This window comes from Phoenix dactylifera, chromosome 5 (genome assembly GCF_051530095.1).
Source record: "Phoenix dactylifera cultivar Ajwa chromosome 5, Ajwa_hap1_PhDact_Kaust_v1.1, whole genome shotgun sequence".
Lineage (NCBI taxonomy): Eukaryota > Viridiplantae > Streptophyta > Magnoliopsida > Arecales > Arecaceae > Phoenix > Phoenix dactylifera.
In genome coordinates, this window is record NC_143194.1 from 31,449,323 (window position 1) to 31,466,118 (window position 16,796).

A 16,796-nucleotide genomic window follows, 5' to 3' on the forward strand; every position below is an offset into this window, starting at 1 on the left:
ACCATTCTCAACGCCATATCCAAAATTAGTCGCAGCGAACATCATTGGTCGGGTTAATTTGCTTATTTTTAAAAATAGGTAGCTCAAAGAACCCATATTTCTCAATCAATTTGACCTAACATTTTTTGATTTGAGAACAAGTTTAATAATGATAACAAGTTTAATAATGTTTAAATGCTAAAATTAATTGACTAACTTAAAATGTAATTAGTCATATGGTTATTAGATTATATACAGTAGATTAGCTATGTAAATAAAACATATAAATATCGTCAATCAACCTGAACCCGATAAATAGAACCATGGTTCCAACCTTCGCCGGCCTGTAATCTCATGGTATTCATATCCAGCCTGCTAACTTGACAGGTTGGGCCGGCCCATTTGCAACCCCTTCCACGCGTCTAGTCTTTGCGGGGTAATTAGAAGACCAGGCCTTATTTAGCCCATCCAATATGTTTCAAAGAATTAGGCCAGTCCAAACCGACATAAAGTAAGCCTAATAGGCCAGCCGGCCCAGTCCGGACCTTCTGGGCTCTGACTTCAAAGCCACTGCCGACCGAATTCTATGTAGGGTTTGTTCCTAATTTATATACCCCTCAGCCGTCTCTTCTTGAACCTCTCTCTCTAGGTTTTTCCTGGCGACATGGGAACGCCGGAGACGTCGCGCGAGCCGTGCCCGGACAGGATCCTGGACGACGTCGGCGGGGCGTTCGGGATGGGAGCGGTGGGAGGGTCGGCCTTCCACTTCATCAAGGGCCTCTACAACTCCCCCAACGGTGAGCGGCTCGCCGGCGGCGCCCAGGCGGTCCGCATGAACGCCCCTCGCGTCGGCGGCAGCTTCGCCGTCTGGGGAGGTCTCTTCTCCGCCTTCGACTGCTCCATGGTCTACATCCGCCAGAAGGAGGACCCCTGGAACTCCATCATCGCTGGCGCCGCCACCGGCGGCTTCCTCCAGATGCGCCAGGGCGCCGGCCCCGCCGCCAGATCCGCCCTCTTCGGCGGCATCCTTCTCGCTCTCATCGAGGGTGCCGGCATCATGCTTAACCGCTTCCTCAGCGCCCCCCAGAATATCCCCGATCCCGCCCTCATGATGCCGCCATCCGGCGTCCCCGCCATGGCCGGCGCTGGAGGTTCCATCCCCCAGATGGGATACCGATCTCCAGTCTCCACAGCTGAAGATACCACTGCCTCCTCTTCTTCTTGGTTCGGAGGGTGGTTTGGAGGTGGGAAGAAGCAGGATGAGGGGAAGAGCGGAGGTGGAGGCAGCAAGACAGAGATCCTGGAGAGTTTTGATACGCCAAGCACTCCGATCCCGACTTTTGAGTACAAGTAAAATAAGGGAACGGGAATTTTGTTTCTGAATGAGGTAATGTTGATATCTTTGTCGGTATAAAGTTATGCTAGGTACGTCTAATAAGTTGCCGGCAAACTTATATAAATCACTTGCAAGCAAAGCTCATGAATGTCTCCAATTTCTGTTTCTGGCTCATTAGTTCTTTTCCTTTGGTCATCTGACTAATTTGTTATATTTATATTTGATATCAAAATTGAGTCAAAATAGATTTTTTTTGCATGCATTTTTTAAAAAAACTCTTCCGAACAATTTCTATGTGTATACTGTATTATGGTGTACAAATGGTTCGCTTAGCTAGCATTAGAGTGATAACAGTGATCAGTGATGGACATTTTTTTATTAAGCATTCTAAAAGGTGTTTTATCAGGGAGCGGAGATTAAATTGTTTGCCTCTGCCAACAATTAGTAAAAGTTATAGGCTCGACAACAAGTAAGCTATTCTTCTGTCTTGCAGATTAGCAGTAGTGGAATAACTGCTTTGCCAAAACATAGTCTAAATGTAAGGATGGCTATTATTCTTTGTGAGCTTACCGGCCTTTCAATGCATTACAAATTTTCTACATTGGAATGTAGATTGGAGGGACATAAACAAATTTTAGAGAACTGTTTTGACTTCAAAAATTAATGAGTTGAGACAACTAACAAAGACACCAGCTTGAGGGCATGCTTTGAAGTTTGAATTAATACCTACCAAACCAATGATTTATCAGCATGATGCACTAGCATGCTATTTACCATGCGCTAGTGCTTTGCATGTTATCATGCTAGTGCATGCCAAGTGCTGGCATGAGATGATACCTGTTGTCCAGAGCTAGGTTGGCACGCCACTAGAAAGTGATCAATCTTTTCTTTGCATTAGCCTTTTTTCATGTACTATATATGTTTTGCATGGGAGTTTAGCATGAGTTCAATAATTTTTTTTAGGTCCCTTTGTTTACCATAATGTCAAGTAGGAAAAGATGGATGTGAGCCCAAGGGTTTAGATTTAGAAGGCCTTTTGTGATCTACTTGTCCTTGTAATCTCTATATAGGAGCATCACATTGTTTGGTTTTTGAATGAGTAAAAAAAAAATCTTGTTTTGTCATCCTGCCTTTTCCATGTGTTCATATCTCAAGAGGAAAAAAAGTGTTTTAGCTCCTCTTGTTGCCAATGGTCTTAATTTAAAGATGATTTTATCCATGAACATGAATTATTCTTTTATGAGTCATAAAAGATCTCATGGAATAACTGAAGAAAGATGAAAGTTTGTGAGGATCATTTATATAACTATACCAGAGAACTTATTCATACTTGTAAATCTATGGCAAGATCCCAAACTTGTGATTGATGATGTCCCTATTATGCGTCAAGATATTGAGCTTAGAGTCATCCAAATATTCCACCTAATCAACTAAAAGAATATAAAGACCCTTTCAACAAGCGGAATATAATGCAAGCCTCTTTTGCATCATAGACATGATCCTTTGCAAGGGAACATGGCTTGGAAAGTGATGCAACTTAAAAGAGGTCTGGTGTAGGTGTAATAAATGTGTCCTAAGTTCTCAATGGTCATTGGAGATTAGGGATATCAAAGTATTGAATTTTGACAAGATTGGCTCAAATAGTTTTAACCTAAATGATCTGATAATATCCCAATGCAATAACACAAATATTAATTGGGATGTCAAGAGCATGATCCTTTTTTGATTATAAAATGAAAAGACATACTTTTTTGTAACAACTCAGGATCTCACCCAAAATGGCTAGATTAGAAGAGATTAGAAGGAAGCAAGGATGGTATAATAACCAAAAGGACCACTTTTCCAAGTGGAGCTTTGTAGGAGGGTGGAAGGGTTACTGCAAAGTTTGAGATGGGATGATCATATCGTGGGCTGTCGAAGTATAGCTATCTAAAGAGGTGGGCAAGATGTTATGGAAGGAAAGGAGGTCTCACCAATGGACTAAAAAGAAAGCAAATGAGTAGTTTGTCCATAGGCCATACATTTTATGCTTTAATGGAACATAGGACCATAGATGGGTGGGATGCAACCCAGTAGATAAAATCAAGAGGAGGACATGGGGTGAGAAATGGGAATATAATTATCATATGATAAATGATGTTTAATGGAATGACCCGTTTAGTGCATGTTGAATCTCTTTTTTCCATTGAACCAAAACATTGGGGTAGTTTGTATCTGTTATAAAAAAAGGTCCATCCTGGCATTTGACTGGAGAAAGGAGATTAAAATGTCAAAAATCCATATTAATTCAACGTTGTTTGATCCGACGTCAACTCGATCCAGTAATGACCCTAATTGACCTATGGTATGATATAACAACTACTTAATATTATGACCAAAGCTGAAAACCTAGTTATCTACCTGCCTCCTCCATTTCCTCTCTCAAATCCCAACTTAATCTCATCTCCTTCATCTTCACGCTCTGCCCTTGGTCTCCTCTGCAGACCACTAGCCACCTATATACTTTTCTCCCTAGCGCCCCCTCTCTCTCTCATGGGTCCTCTTTAGCCTCATCCCAGCCTTTCACCTATCCTGCTCTGCCTTCAATCTCCATAAGTTGCTACGTTCTGCCTCATTCACTTGTTCTTGGGTTTCCAGATTCATTATTCGATCTTTAATCTAGTTGGATTTTGAATCTTTAGTTAATAAGCTATCTGATTTAATCAGGCTCAGTTATAAGAAGATGCAAGGGTTATGCATATCGTAATATTTAATTGTGGAAAATCATTCTTTAGTTATTGTTAATGTTGGAAAATTTATTTTTGTTTGGTGTGAATTCTGATTTTGATTTTGTTGTTCTAGGGTTTTGCAAGTTCAAGGTTAGCTTGAGGATTTTAACCTTTTGTAGGAAAAGCATGTGATGCAACTTTGAATATAAGAAAAACAAGAAGAGGTGAACTGGAAGTCACATTTGAGGCTTAGGAAGAATCAACCATAGTAGAATGCACTTCGTCCTTAATCAAGAACAATTGCTTCATCAAGAAGTGAATGTTTAGATTTGCTGAAGAGTCTAGCATCATTGGAAGCTAAATTTCTTTCCATATTTGGCTTTCCAATATTGGGTCATTTGAATCAGAGTTTGAGCAAGGAAGTATGAGAAGAATACTAAAGATTGCATCCACCTAAACATCTAATCCATGTTCAGATACGGTTTCTCTCATCTTTTTAATCATCTCGATTCATCCCTAATGAAAAATTTAGGAAAGCTTTAAACTTTTCATCCTTCAGCAGACCTGAGATTTTGCATGTTCTCTTATAGAGTTACAATCCAATTAAATCCCATAAGTGATAACCCACTTCCACCTCTACTCATCCATCATTTCTAGATAAGTTTTATTAAAAAAAATACAGCAAGTTAGAAGATATTTATTTTTCTTTACAATGAGGTTCTGCTACAATAATCTTAACTTCAAGCTTATCTTGCACTTTATGAAATGGTTCCAAATCCGATTTGAAAAATAAGTACAACTATAAGGTATGTGATAATCTTTGCATTATCAAAAGATAAAATGATTTGAAGGCTACGCATATTATAGTTTCCCTAAACTTCTACTGCATGTGTTCACCAATTTGTCATGCTCTTCTGAACCTAATCTGTCTAGGAATATCTGGAACCAAAATGCATGAGGGTCTCATAAGTCCTTGAAGAAAAGGTCTTTATAGTATGGTATATGAAAGGCTCCGGCTGGTTAGTGTACTTGAAAAATAAATGCAACCATTGAGTATGTAAGAATTTTTCCATGATTAAAAGTTAAAAAGAAACTTATGCATATTATTGATTACTTAAGCTTCTACAGCATATAATTCACCAAGTTGCAATGCTTTGGTGAACCTCATTTGTCTAGGAATATATGGAATTAACATGCATAAGGGTATATGGAAGGGTGGGGTTATGCACTTGAGATTTCAGAATCATATTGGGACCATAAGCTGTTGCAAATTTTAAGATCTTACTACCAATTCATAAGGAAATCCCTTCACCTTTATTATGGTTTTTGTAAAATTCATTACTAAGATCACTTTTGTTTTGCAAGTTTTCTACAATAGTAATTTAAAATTTTAAATCCTTAAGCTGTTTAAAGCACTCACAATAAGGTGGAATATGTAATCTTCAGCATTTTCATGTTAGTCCCCTTCAAGGTCATCAATATTGGCATCTCTTCAGGTTTTCATATGAAGAAGGTAAGATACTTATATTTCTTGGCTCCATATTCTAGTCCATATGACTACTACATCTTGAGTAAGAAGCCTTTTAATCACAAGAGATTGAGGAAATGATGGCTTGACCTCCTTGTTATGTGAAGAAGATGAAAAAGTTCTATGGTACCTCCTTACCATGGGAAGAGGACCTTTTTTTTGAATTTTTAATACAAGAATGCTGGCTACTATTTTTTATGATATGGTGAAATGCTTTCCAAACTACCTATTCAAATGTTATTTTTTACTTTGGCTCTAGACGTGCAGTTTGTAGAAAAGATTTCTGCTTGAGCCTAATAGAATAAATATTTCTGCTCAAAGAAACCTGCTTGCTTGTCCATTCATAAAAAGGCAACTGGCTCTAATAATGCAAACCCTGGAACAGCAGTTTGCACATGTAGGCATGATAAGCTTTCGAATTCAGTATCAGTAAGTATACGATGATAATAAAAAGAAGAAGAGTCTGGAATGAGAAGTGTAAGAATGGTGTGGAGACAACCATAATTTTTCTAATAAAAATTTGTTACCCTACTTGAACCCACATTCAAGGTCAGGACACTAGGAGGAAAAGAGGTATTTCATAATCGTAAAACAGCTCTCGACCTTCTTGGGTTAATCTTCAGACACTCTGAAACATGAGTCAGCATGGACTCCTAATCACTTTAAATCACAACTAAGATGTGACCTTACACTTGTTTAATATGAAAAGCACTTAAAAATCACAAAAAATCTATCTGATAATAATTCTAAAACAGTAAATGTGAGAGAATGATGGGATAGTGATCCATCCTCTCTTTCTCTCATTCAAGCTCCCTTCTTTCCATGATGCTTCTTCATATTACCCATTTGTCTAACAAAAGAGCTTGGGTCAGAGTTCTTTTGGCAAGCCTTTGATCGTACTTTTTCGCGTGGCCCTTCTGTAGATGATATTTCATCCTTTGTAATGCTAAAAGTGAATATCTCTAGAAGCATTTCTTCTGAAACAGTTTTTGGATTTATGATGTATGTTACTCAGCATTTTTGGTAGGGGATGCATGTTTAGCAGGAAAATATCCATATCCTGCTAATTTACTATTTTGCTTGGTGTGTACTTCTCCATGGCCTCTAACAGTCTTTGTTTGAATGCATCAACCTTTAGACGTGAAATAAAATATTCTCATAGTTTGGAGAATGAGTGCTCATGGGATCAGTAGGAAAAACTACTTATTTTTTCTCTTATCTGCAATACTTTGTTAGGTGGTAGAATTTTTTGCCTTCCAAAACTTTTCCCATTAAAATGGAGCTTGTTGTGGAACCCATATCTAAGAAGTCTCCAAGCAAGGGTTGAGGAGATCCTTGCAACTGGTTGCCAACATAAAATTACCCCTTGAGAAAATTTCATTCTTTTAGAAAAAACATCTTGCTTTATATTGTGCAACAAAAATTAGTGAGTGAAGAGGAGGACAAGGCTGTGACATTTGCTTTGTCAGTTAGATGACTATTTACAAAAGTTTTGTTTCATGCATGTGGATGTTTTATGAGTTCAGGATGTGCCTCTGGATGACCATTGTCCAGCTGGCCCTTGATACCTTTGAGAGAGCATAATGAGACCATAATTTTTTAGAAGATTTGTTTTGAAATCGAAGATAGGGTTATGCCCTCTCATTAGAAGGCCCTTCACCTTTGGGTATTTCTAAGACTAAACTTGGTTGTTGATCTATAAGTAAATGCTCTTTCAGCTTTAGCGGGGCGATTCTGAAGCATATTTTTGGCAAATTGTTGGACCATTTTGTGTGACAATTTTCAATGGAATTGAGTCAGAGTCTTTGTGGAGATTTTAAGATGCATCGAAGCTTCTTGTTTTGAGCCTATTACTGTAAACAATACATGCTAAATATGCTAAGCATCATCCTGATTCTTGATTGTGGGGCATTTTTAACGGGGGCGAATATTTCATGTACTCATAGGGGAGCTAATAAAAATGATGTAGTGCCATGAGTGGCAAAAGCTGATGCTAATGGGAAACAACACTTTATTTACTTGAGCTTTCGCGGTCCTTTCACCTCTTGATATTGTGTTTGGCTTGTTCATACACATCAATGTAAATAATAAAGAGGCAGGCTTGACAATATAAGCCATCACTGTGATTCATGAGATTCTAGAAACAAGCATTTAATCTCAGGTGGGAGAGCCCAAATAATTTTAAACTCGCGCACATTTGACCAGTTGACTATCTTTTCAGATATCCAATCAAATTCGGATCCGAATTTGGATTTTAAAGATTTTTTTGGATCCGGATTTGGATTTGTGGTAAAAAAAAAATCTCTAAAAATAAAATATATAAGCTAGGAATTGAACTGATGATTTATGCTTTGAATGCCAAGCCCTCAACCACCACACTAGAACACACACTCCTACTTTATTGTTTACTTTACTTATTCACGTGGATTTGGGTTTTCGAATAATCATTTGATGCATGTTGTGATATTTCATATTTTAATCATTTATTTTTTTAGAAAATAAATCTTTTTATTTGATAAAAATGAAAAATGAATGTATTTTATTTTATTCTTTATCAATTTTCAAATTTTTATTGTTAAAAATATTAATATCTTCCATGTATTCCTATACTTATATATATATATATTTTCTTGTAATCTCTAATTTTGATTTTTTATTTCTGCTATAGTTAAAGAGTAATAATAACAATATCTGATTCAAAGATATTAATATTTTATGTTATTTTTTAAATATTTTCTGATTTTTATTATTTTAACACAAATCTTGGTGGACTGGTGGTCTTTGTGGGTTTAATAACCATGTTTTAGATCCTTAGTGACCTAGATGTTGTGCATGATCTGCATACTGAATTAGTGAATTCTATTCCCATTCTTTTTAATTATATAATTAATGTAAGTTTTTGTAATTAAATTCTGTTAAAAATTTGTTTTATATCTCAATAATATCCGACTTATATCTGTACTAGGATACAAAAAATATGGATATGACCAATATCCTGCGTCCATATCGGTTCAGAACAAAAATAGATATTCTTAATCTTTGATTTAGTCTTACATTTTTTTAGAATTTTAGAAGCATTTTTGGATTCTGGTGGGTTTATGCATAGGCCCGCAACAATCATGGACCAAGCAACTACTGTAGCATATATTCTGATATAGATGGCTGTCTTTCATGGTAATTTTTTGCTTCAGTTTCTGTAATAGGAGCTTCTGATTTCATTCATGTTGGTTTTGTAGGGTATCTGATCAAAGATAATGAAACAGCTGTATTTATCGAGGAATGGGCATCCAAAAAGAGATTAGAAGCAGATTTCCTTGATATCAAAGGTTTAAATTGCATAAAGTGAGCTGCCTCCGGCATCTCTTCCTCTTAATAGTTGTTTGTATGATGGCAACATTTTCAGTATCCTTAGGTAGTCCTTCGGTTAAGTATCTGTACAAGACCTTCTTTTAGACGACGTTATTTGTGGAGTGTTTTGGGATGATGTAGTACAACTTAAGCTGATTTTGTTTGTGCATTCTGAATCCTATAGTTAATATTAGGTAAGATTAAGTTTGCAAGTACATCATGTATTTGTTGGGTTCTGACTCCATAAGTTCAATGGAAATACCATACTGCTGCTGCAACACTGATAATCTGGGAGATGCATCCCTATTCTTCAGCTATCTTTCTTAATGAGCAGGGTGTCTCTGCAATTGGCATCAAATTCTGGTAAGCCAAAATATTAAACAAGCCTTTGAGCACATGCATGCTGTCAGTTCTTTGTTCGAAAGGAAAAAAGGTGAATCACAGTTGCCAGGCTTCTTGGATGATTTACATGCTTGCACCGTTGTTTTACATTGAATTGCCTATATGATGGGAGTGGAAATGCCTATCTGAAATGGTAAGTGGGGTCCTATATCACATTAAGATGACCAGGTGATGAGCTGCTTTGTTGATCTATTCTCAGAAACAAAATTCAAGGGTTGCAACCCAAGTTGTACAAAGTAGGGGTGGAATCCTGAGGCAGAACTGATTTGATAGACTCAGAAACAGGGCTGATGCCAAATCTTTGTTAGAATGACAAGGTGTTTGAGGGGAGTTGGTTGTTCTGGAAAATATCTTGTTTTTGTTGTTGAGATGTTCTTTCAACATAAATCTAGCTCTTATTATTAACTCTGTATCTTACCCAGTTTTGTCCTTGAAAATGTTGGCCTTAATATCCAGGAAAAGCTTATGGTGTTTGATAGGAAGATTATTTGATGTATTATGACCATATCTAACCCTTTCTTTTTCCAGTTATGTTGCTGAAATGGCTGTCGCAGAGATCAAGCATGCACAACTTCTTTGAGCTATCAATTCTCATGGTTTTGAAAATATCTGGGAATATCGTGACAGAATGGTGAACAGTGGACATGGATGGCCTCATTGGAGGAACCTAACTCTTCATGAGACATCGATACAGTTGGATCAGTTAGATGCAGTGTGAGGATTCAAAATAAGCCATCGTCTGCTGTCTTCTGGAAGTTTATTCACAAGAATAATGTTTCTTTTTGGTAAAAAGGTCAGCGGCGACCAAGTTTTGTTTGACTTTTGAGAACAATCACATTCATCTACCCACTACCATAAAGAATCTGCAATAGAAGCTGGTGTTGATTGTCATACTGAAGGATCTGAAATCTATGGAGTTGTTTATGTGAAAGTATGAGCATATTAGTTACTGGATCTAAATGCGTCGGTTACCTTGATTTGTCAAGATCTATGTAGGAGGTTTCTGGTGTCTAAAATAACGTAACGAATGCACAAAGGCACCAGCAAATAAAATTTTAGATTCATGTGCAACGAACCTGGTTCTGTTTATGTCATAAGACAACGTCGAAGTAAACCAGAACTCTTAAACAATGATAAACCAATTGAATTATCTTATTAAGAGGATCAAAAATCTATTTCAAAGTTTCATGTTTTTTCTGTCCGGTGACTACTTACTAATTACCTTGTCTCTGTTTTTTAATTTTGGTGCCAAATACAAGTGCTGTAGGTGAGTCGAGTTCTAGGGACTGGACAGACAGCAGCCGCACGCCGGATCAAGCAGCCAGTATGAGCGGCTCCATCTAACCATCTCATATTTGGACACGGCTTCATCTTTTCATGAACCTTAATCAGGCCACGTCCCACTGCAGGGCCTCAATTTTCCCCACTAGCTCTTGTAGCCACACAAATTTGGAATCTCGCATGCAAAATCTCAGACCTCTGCCAAGAGGAAAATTGCACCGAACCTCTGGTCTTTCGACTATTTCTGATGCGGGGTTTTCACCCCGGCACCAGCCCACATACCGGCCGAGCAGGAAAAGCGACTGCGTCCCTCCCGAGGTATTGTCCGCTCTGGGCAGGCCCCGTGGGCGCGGAGCTCGCACGGGGTGCGCACCCACCTGCAGGCGCGGAGCTCGTACAGGGGGCTTGGGCGACCCTCACGGTTTTGTCCTATAAAAGGCGCCTCGTGAGGAAAGGTTTTAGGCCTCCTCATTATAAGGCACAGACCTTTCCGCTGATTAGTCGATGTGGGACTAAACTGGGAACCCCATCCCACAACACAGCCCCCCAGTGGGAAGGTCTGTGCGTGGCCGGGGCCCTTCCTCTAGCGCCATCTGATGCGGGGTTTTCACCCCGGCACCAGCCCACACACCGGCCGAGCAGGAAAAGCGACTGCGTCCCTCCCGAGGTATTGTCCGCTCTGGGCAGGCCCCGTGGGCGCGGAGCTCGCACGGGGTGCGCACCCACCTGCAGGCGCGGAGCTCGCACGGGGTGCGCACCCACCTGCAGGCGCGGAGCTCGTACAGGAGGCTTAGGCGACCCTCACGGTTTTGTCCTATAAAAGGCGCCTCGTGAGGAAAGGTTTTAGGCCTCCTCATTATAAGGCACAGACCTTTCCGCTGATTAGCCGATGTGGGACTAAACTGGAAATCCCATCCCACAACAATTTCCATGCATAAAAAAGTTAATCATTTTCCATTAGGCATCAAACAAAGGCAATAATTCATGTATCTAAGAAGAGATGATATTGCTCGGCACCACATATGGTGCATGGACACCGGTGCCCTGTGAGTGACCTCCAATTCGGCACTTATGTGGCCTAACTGAGTCATCCTCTAGAAAGGCAATGCTGGCCCAAATCATGTGCCAACCAATAGTCGAAATGCATGCGATCAAATAGGAGCAGCAGTTGTTAATTAGGTGCCAGATGTACTGAGTACTTCTATCGATCTGTTCTGCAACCTAACTGAAGCTTCTTTTTTTTTTATGTAGGTAATTACCAATTTTTAATGTGATCCGGCTTAAAAAGCGAAGGCTTGAGAAAGCTGATGGTTCAGCGATTTTAAAGTAGCGTGGGTGCAACGTCAACCTCTTCTCATTTGATGACAAATAAAGCTTAAAATTGATACAAGATTCGGTTGACGGTAAACAAATACGCACATTGCATGCAACTGTTCTTAGACGCGTCGCTAGTCTAGTGCATTCTCTTCTTGCGCTTTCCACACCACCTCCTTTCAAGTTTGAGCTAAAAAGAGGCTAGTCTTTTTTTATCGGCCTTCCAGGCTTTCACTCGACCAACACCAGTATACGGAAACTAGATATTGGTTCACTGGAATTGGCATCACATGCTACCATTCATTACATGAACTCTCTGTATTTTAATCTAAGGTCGAGATGTTGGTGTTCTTTTCAAAGAGTCAAGAAAATTTAAAATGTATACAAGGATTAATTTTTGAGATGTACATAATTTTGTATGTCATAAATTTTTATGTCCAGATCTTGTGAAGCAAATAGTGCCTAAGAAGAAGACTATTTGGGAGCTCAAGAATGATGTGAGGATTGAGTACTTTCAAAGTCTGAGTCTGAAGTAAGTTAATTTTGAAAATAAAATTATTTTTAGAAAAGGAGAATGTAAAGCATAGCCTCTCTTATCCAGGCTTGTTCCATTTGACTAGCCCATCAATGTTTTGCGCCCACCAGCCCAATCGTGAGTTGGGAACTCACGAGCTTCACCCAGAAAGAAAAAAGTAGAGTGTCGGGTGGTCAAGAGGACTCCTACTTGTCTTCCTATTAAATTTTGTAATTATACAAGTTTTATTATTTGTTAAGAATTTAGATAATTATTATTTAGTGATATTAAGGTTATAATAAATTTTTAGATCTTATATATTCTTTGAGATTTTGCTCTATGGAGTATCCGGTCGACCTGGATGTTGGATTCCGGATGTGACACTGGGGGAAAAAAAAGATGCGTTAGGAGAATGGGTTTACAAGTAGTGCCAATACGTCGAATTTCTTAATCACTGTAACTATTTTATCTTTTTGTGGCATCTTTTTAGTTCCACTGCTCTCAACGAATCTGATACGATGACATCTGTAAAGCCAAGTCAAGCTGATATCGTACATGACATCTTGCAAATTGAAGTCTTTGCGAGATGCCTACGTGGTCTGCTTCATGTGGCAGACATTGCCTTTGGCATTGCTTAAATTTCTCAATACTTTTCTCGACACTTTGTAAATTTTAATCTCATTTGATGGAGAACTCATTTCTCCTTCAAGAGCTACTTCACTATTGATGAATTTATCAACCACTTCGATCAATAAACTACATTATTCTGCAATTGAAGCAATTCATGATTCGATTCTTCTTATTAACTTTGTCTGTTCTGGTAACCGTGAATTCTATTTTAATATCCAATGCCTTCTCGTTTCAATGAATTAAGGAGGGCTTTCTTTAGATCCCTTTTCCTTGTCCCAAAGAGGATTGATTCCTCTAATTTCTTGGCGGGCGCCCATTTTGTTTGCATGCGCACTAACCTTTTTCCTTCACACGAAAGCCATTGCATACGCATCTAACTCCTGCCTTCCTATTAGTTATTCTCTACAAGAAGCTATTTATATTCTGCTATCGTGAGATGGAGGGGCACCAACCCTCCTACCATCTTAGTTAATTTTAATTTCCTGAATCTCCAAACTCAGACTAACTTCTACCTAACAATGCCTTATTCTTATTTCGACCAACTGTACCTAACAATTCCACATCTACGTGGAACCACCTAAATCAAAATAACTAATGGAATTGTGTTATTGTTTAGTAGGTGTCTTTTATGGAGGAAGTACAGGTAGAATGTTCCTCTTGTTTTAGTGTCATACTTTTCCCCGAATTGTGCATCATGAGAAGGATAAGAAGCACTTATAGATCATGGAAAACTGTCTAATAATCCTTCGAGTTCCTTTATTATATGAACTCAAGTGACCCTCTTCCTTGCAAAAAGCATATGAAGTGGATGAAATGATGCAGAATGGAATCTATGTCATGCTTTTGCTATGGGAGGATTCGGGGAGGAAAGAGGTAGGTATAAGAATATGCGTTTCTACTTTAACTGAGTTTATTCGGAATTCAGGCTCAACTTTGTAAAGAGTCTACACCTGGGGATGTTTTCCTACAACATTTAGCTTTCTCAAATGAAAACACAGTTGAGAACACAATGATGCTCAAGGAACCTCGAAGTAATATGATATTCGGAGAAGGTTCTAATAAAGCAAATTTTCGATCTTAGTATAACGAAAGATGTAACAATCATTTAAGTGAAGAGACAACATGCTTTCCTATGCATAAAATATAAATTATTTAAGCAAAGCTGGGGTTAGAATGCGAGGAATTCAATCTTTTAATGGCTTCCTTAGGATGAGTGCTATGAAAAGAGATCTCCTTTTAAGAGAGAGAGGGATCATTGCTGCTGATAATAGTGCTTTTCTTGATCTATAGGCCATCAAATTGAAGGTATAATGCTTCACAAGTGGATCTAAGCACTGAGAATTAATGGAATAAAGAATACGATAGTATACTCTTGCTTTGCTTAGCATTCCATGTTTGCAAATGTACGAATTATTTTTAAGTTATACAAATCAGACGATGAGGCAGATCTTGTAAAACAATTGCAGGATACCCACTTATTGGTTGTTAGATGGAGAACCACATCTTAAAATTATATCGACGGAAATAATGTGAGGATCTGTGCGGGCGTGTATTTAGTCCCACATCGGTTATTTGTTGAGTAGATCTTGAGTACTTATACAGGATCAAGAAACCCAAATAATAACTTTCGGCTTTCTATTTTGGATGAGGTCATGGGTTGTTACAAATGGTATCAGAGTGGACCTGGCCCATAACCTATGTAAACTAGGGAACACTGTAGCACAGATCCATTGGGGTTGACTACGGGCCGATCGTGGTGTTTGTGATTAGATTTGAATGGATTTGAACCCTTAGCCTGATGAAGACGTTAGGGCTTGAACGGATAGAGCATGTGAGCACTCGTGCAGGTGTGTAGTCCCACATTGATTATTTGCTAGGTAGATCTTCGATACTTATACAGGATCAAGGAACACAAATAATACGTTCCGGCTAGTTATTTTGGGTGAGGTACTGAGTTGTTATAAATGGTATCAGAGCGGACCCATTCCATAACCTATGTGGATTAAGGAACACGGGCCGATCATGTAAGATGATCTAGTGATACAGCGAAAAAGAGGATTGCTTGGTAATGTAGAAAACTTGGCAAAAATTTTGATGTCTCTTTGTACGAATGTTTTGGGTCTACTTTAGGTGTCATGTCGTCTTCAGGAATTGTAACTCCAACGAACATCATGGTGAAATGATGTTAAAATTACTCTATAATTATTTTAGGGAGCCTAGCTACTCCACCTACTTGAATTTCTTTTGGCGTGCGCATCATCATATGATTTTGCATCACAGCATGTGATTTTATGAAAAAAAAATTTATGTCTGTGTGGATTTTCATTTTTTTTTTTTTTTTCACTTTGATTCAGTCTCGTGAGCTAGAAAACTGTTCCATATCCTCCTTTTATCTAGAAGAGATGAAATAAAAGATTCTGTCTTTTGGTTAAGGCTGAAAATATTTGTTTCTTAATCTTGTTGAACTTGAGTTCAGTCAAGAACTCATAAGATCTATTTGATCTGTATTCACCCAGCTTCCTCCTTTTTTTTTTCTTTTTTTTGTTCTTTTTTACTTTTGCAGTTTGATGAGTGATATTCAAATAACTTTGTTTCTCCTTTATAACCATGCATGCCCGGGCAAGTATATGTGGACATAATCTCAAGCTCAATAAGCTATGAACATAACATGTCACGTACATGCACATACGTACGTATACTAGTATTTTACATGTGCTATACATGTGTATTTAAAAAAAAAGGGGGCAAACTGTGGAAAGCTAAGAAAAGAGAGTATATTTGAGAGGAAAAGACAGGTGTTTGCTGGATATTTTTCAATAGAAGGAAATGATGCTGTACTTAAGAGAGATAGATAAAAGTTTTGGTGGAGACTTTCTCAAGAAGGAAATAATATTTTATTTATTGGACCATGCATGTTTAGCACGTGGATCCTATGAGGTACCACTCCCGGCAAGCTCCAAAAATAAATAAATATGTATGCATGTACATACGTACGTACGTATATGTATGTATACATATATGCATTTATGTATACATACACACATATATTGTATATAATATATATCTTATATAAATCTTAAACTGATCAGCTAGCTCTTAATTATTCATTTTGGATATGACAATAGATATCCTCTTCTCTTGAGAGAAGAAGGTATTTACTCTTATTAGGTCTAATATCAATAATTGGGCATTCAAATTGAGCATCTGCATGATGATCTATATAAATAAACATATCTAGAAACAAAAAGAAATTCTGTATTTTCGTAGCATCTAATTACATATCAAGTAGATATAAAAATAAGCAGCTTTTGTTATACCCTGTGCTAAAATACATGATAAAATATTAAAATTAATAATCCATCTATTGATCATAATGTATATATATTAATATATATATATAGATTGAAAATTAATAAAGCTGATCAATACTTAGATTATAGTAAAATATAGCCTCATATCATTTTAATATTTTTTTAATTTGTTGTATAGGTGAAAGAATATCAAAATATGTGGTTTTTAGTTTTTAAATATTTTTAATGATATGGATCATGATCAGCAGAATAGATTTTTGATATGGGCGTCTAATTATTAACTTTCAATACGATAAAAAAAAAGCAGACACCTCCGTCTTCTGAAAGTAGCATAATTAATCTCATATATACACACGTATGGTTGTCAAATGTTCTATCTAATGTAGCAGAAAGCATCAACTTTTGTTATTTTATTATTTTTTTTATTGGGAACCGTTGCTTTAGC

At 37.8% G+C, this 16,796-nt stretch overlaps 1 pseudogene across 2 annotated transcripts; it reads left to right on the plus strand.

Annotated features, from left to right (window-relative positions):
- The first annotated feature begins 600 nt into the window (after window positions 1–600).
- On the plus strand, window positions 601–10,214 carry LOC103710894 (mitochondrial import inner membrane translocase subunit TIM17-2 pseudogene; annotated as a pseudogene). 2 transcript variants are annotated; one of them, XR_016413304.1, is made up of 2 exons: window positions 601–1,366; window positions 9,830–10,214. The product of XR_016413304.1 is annotated as a mitochondrial import inner membrane translocase subunit TIM17-2 pseudogene, transcript variant X2 (transcript). The 2 variants fall into 2 exon arrangements; XR_016413303.1 differs by lacking the exon at window positions 9,830–10,214 and adding an exon at window positions 8,788–9,114 and having other exon boundaries at window positions 602–1,366.
- Window positions 10,215–16,796: the final 6,582 nt, after the last annotated feature.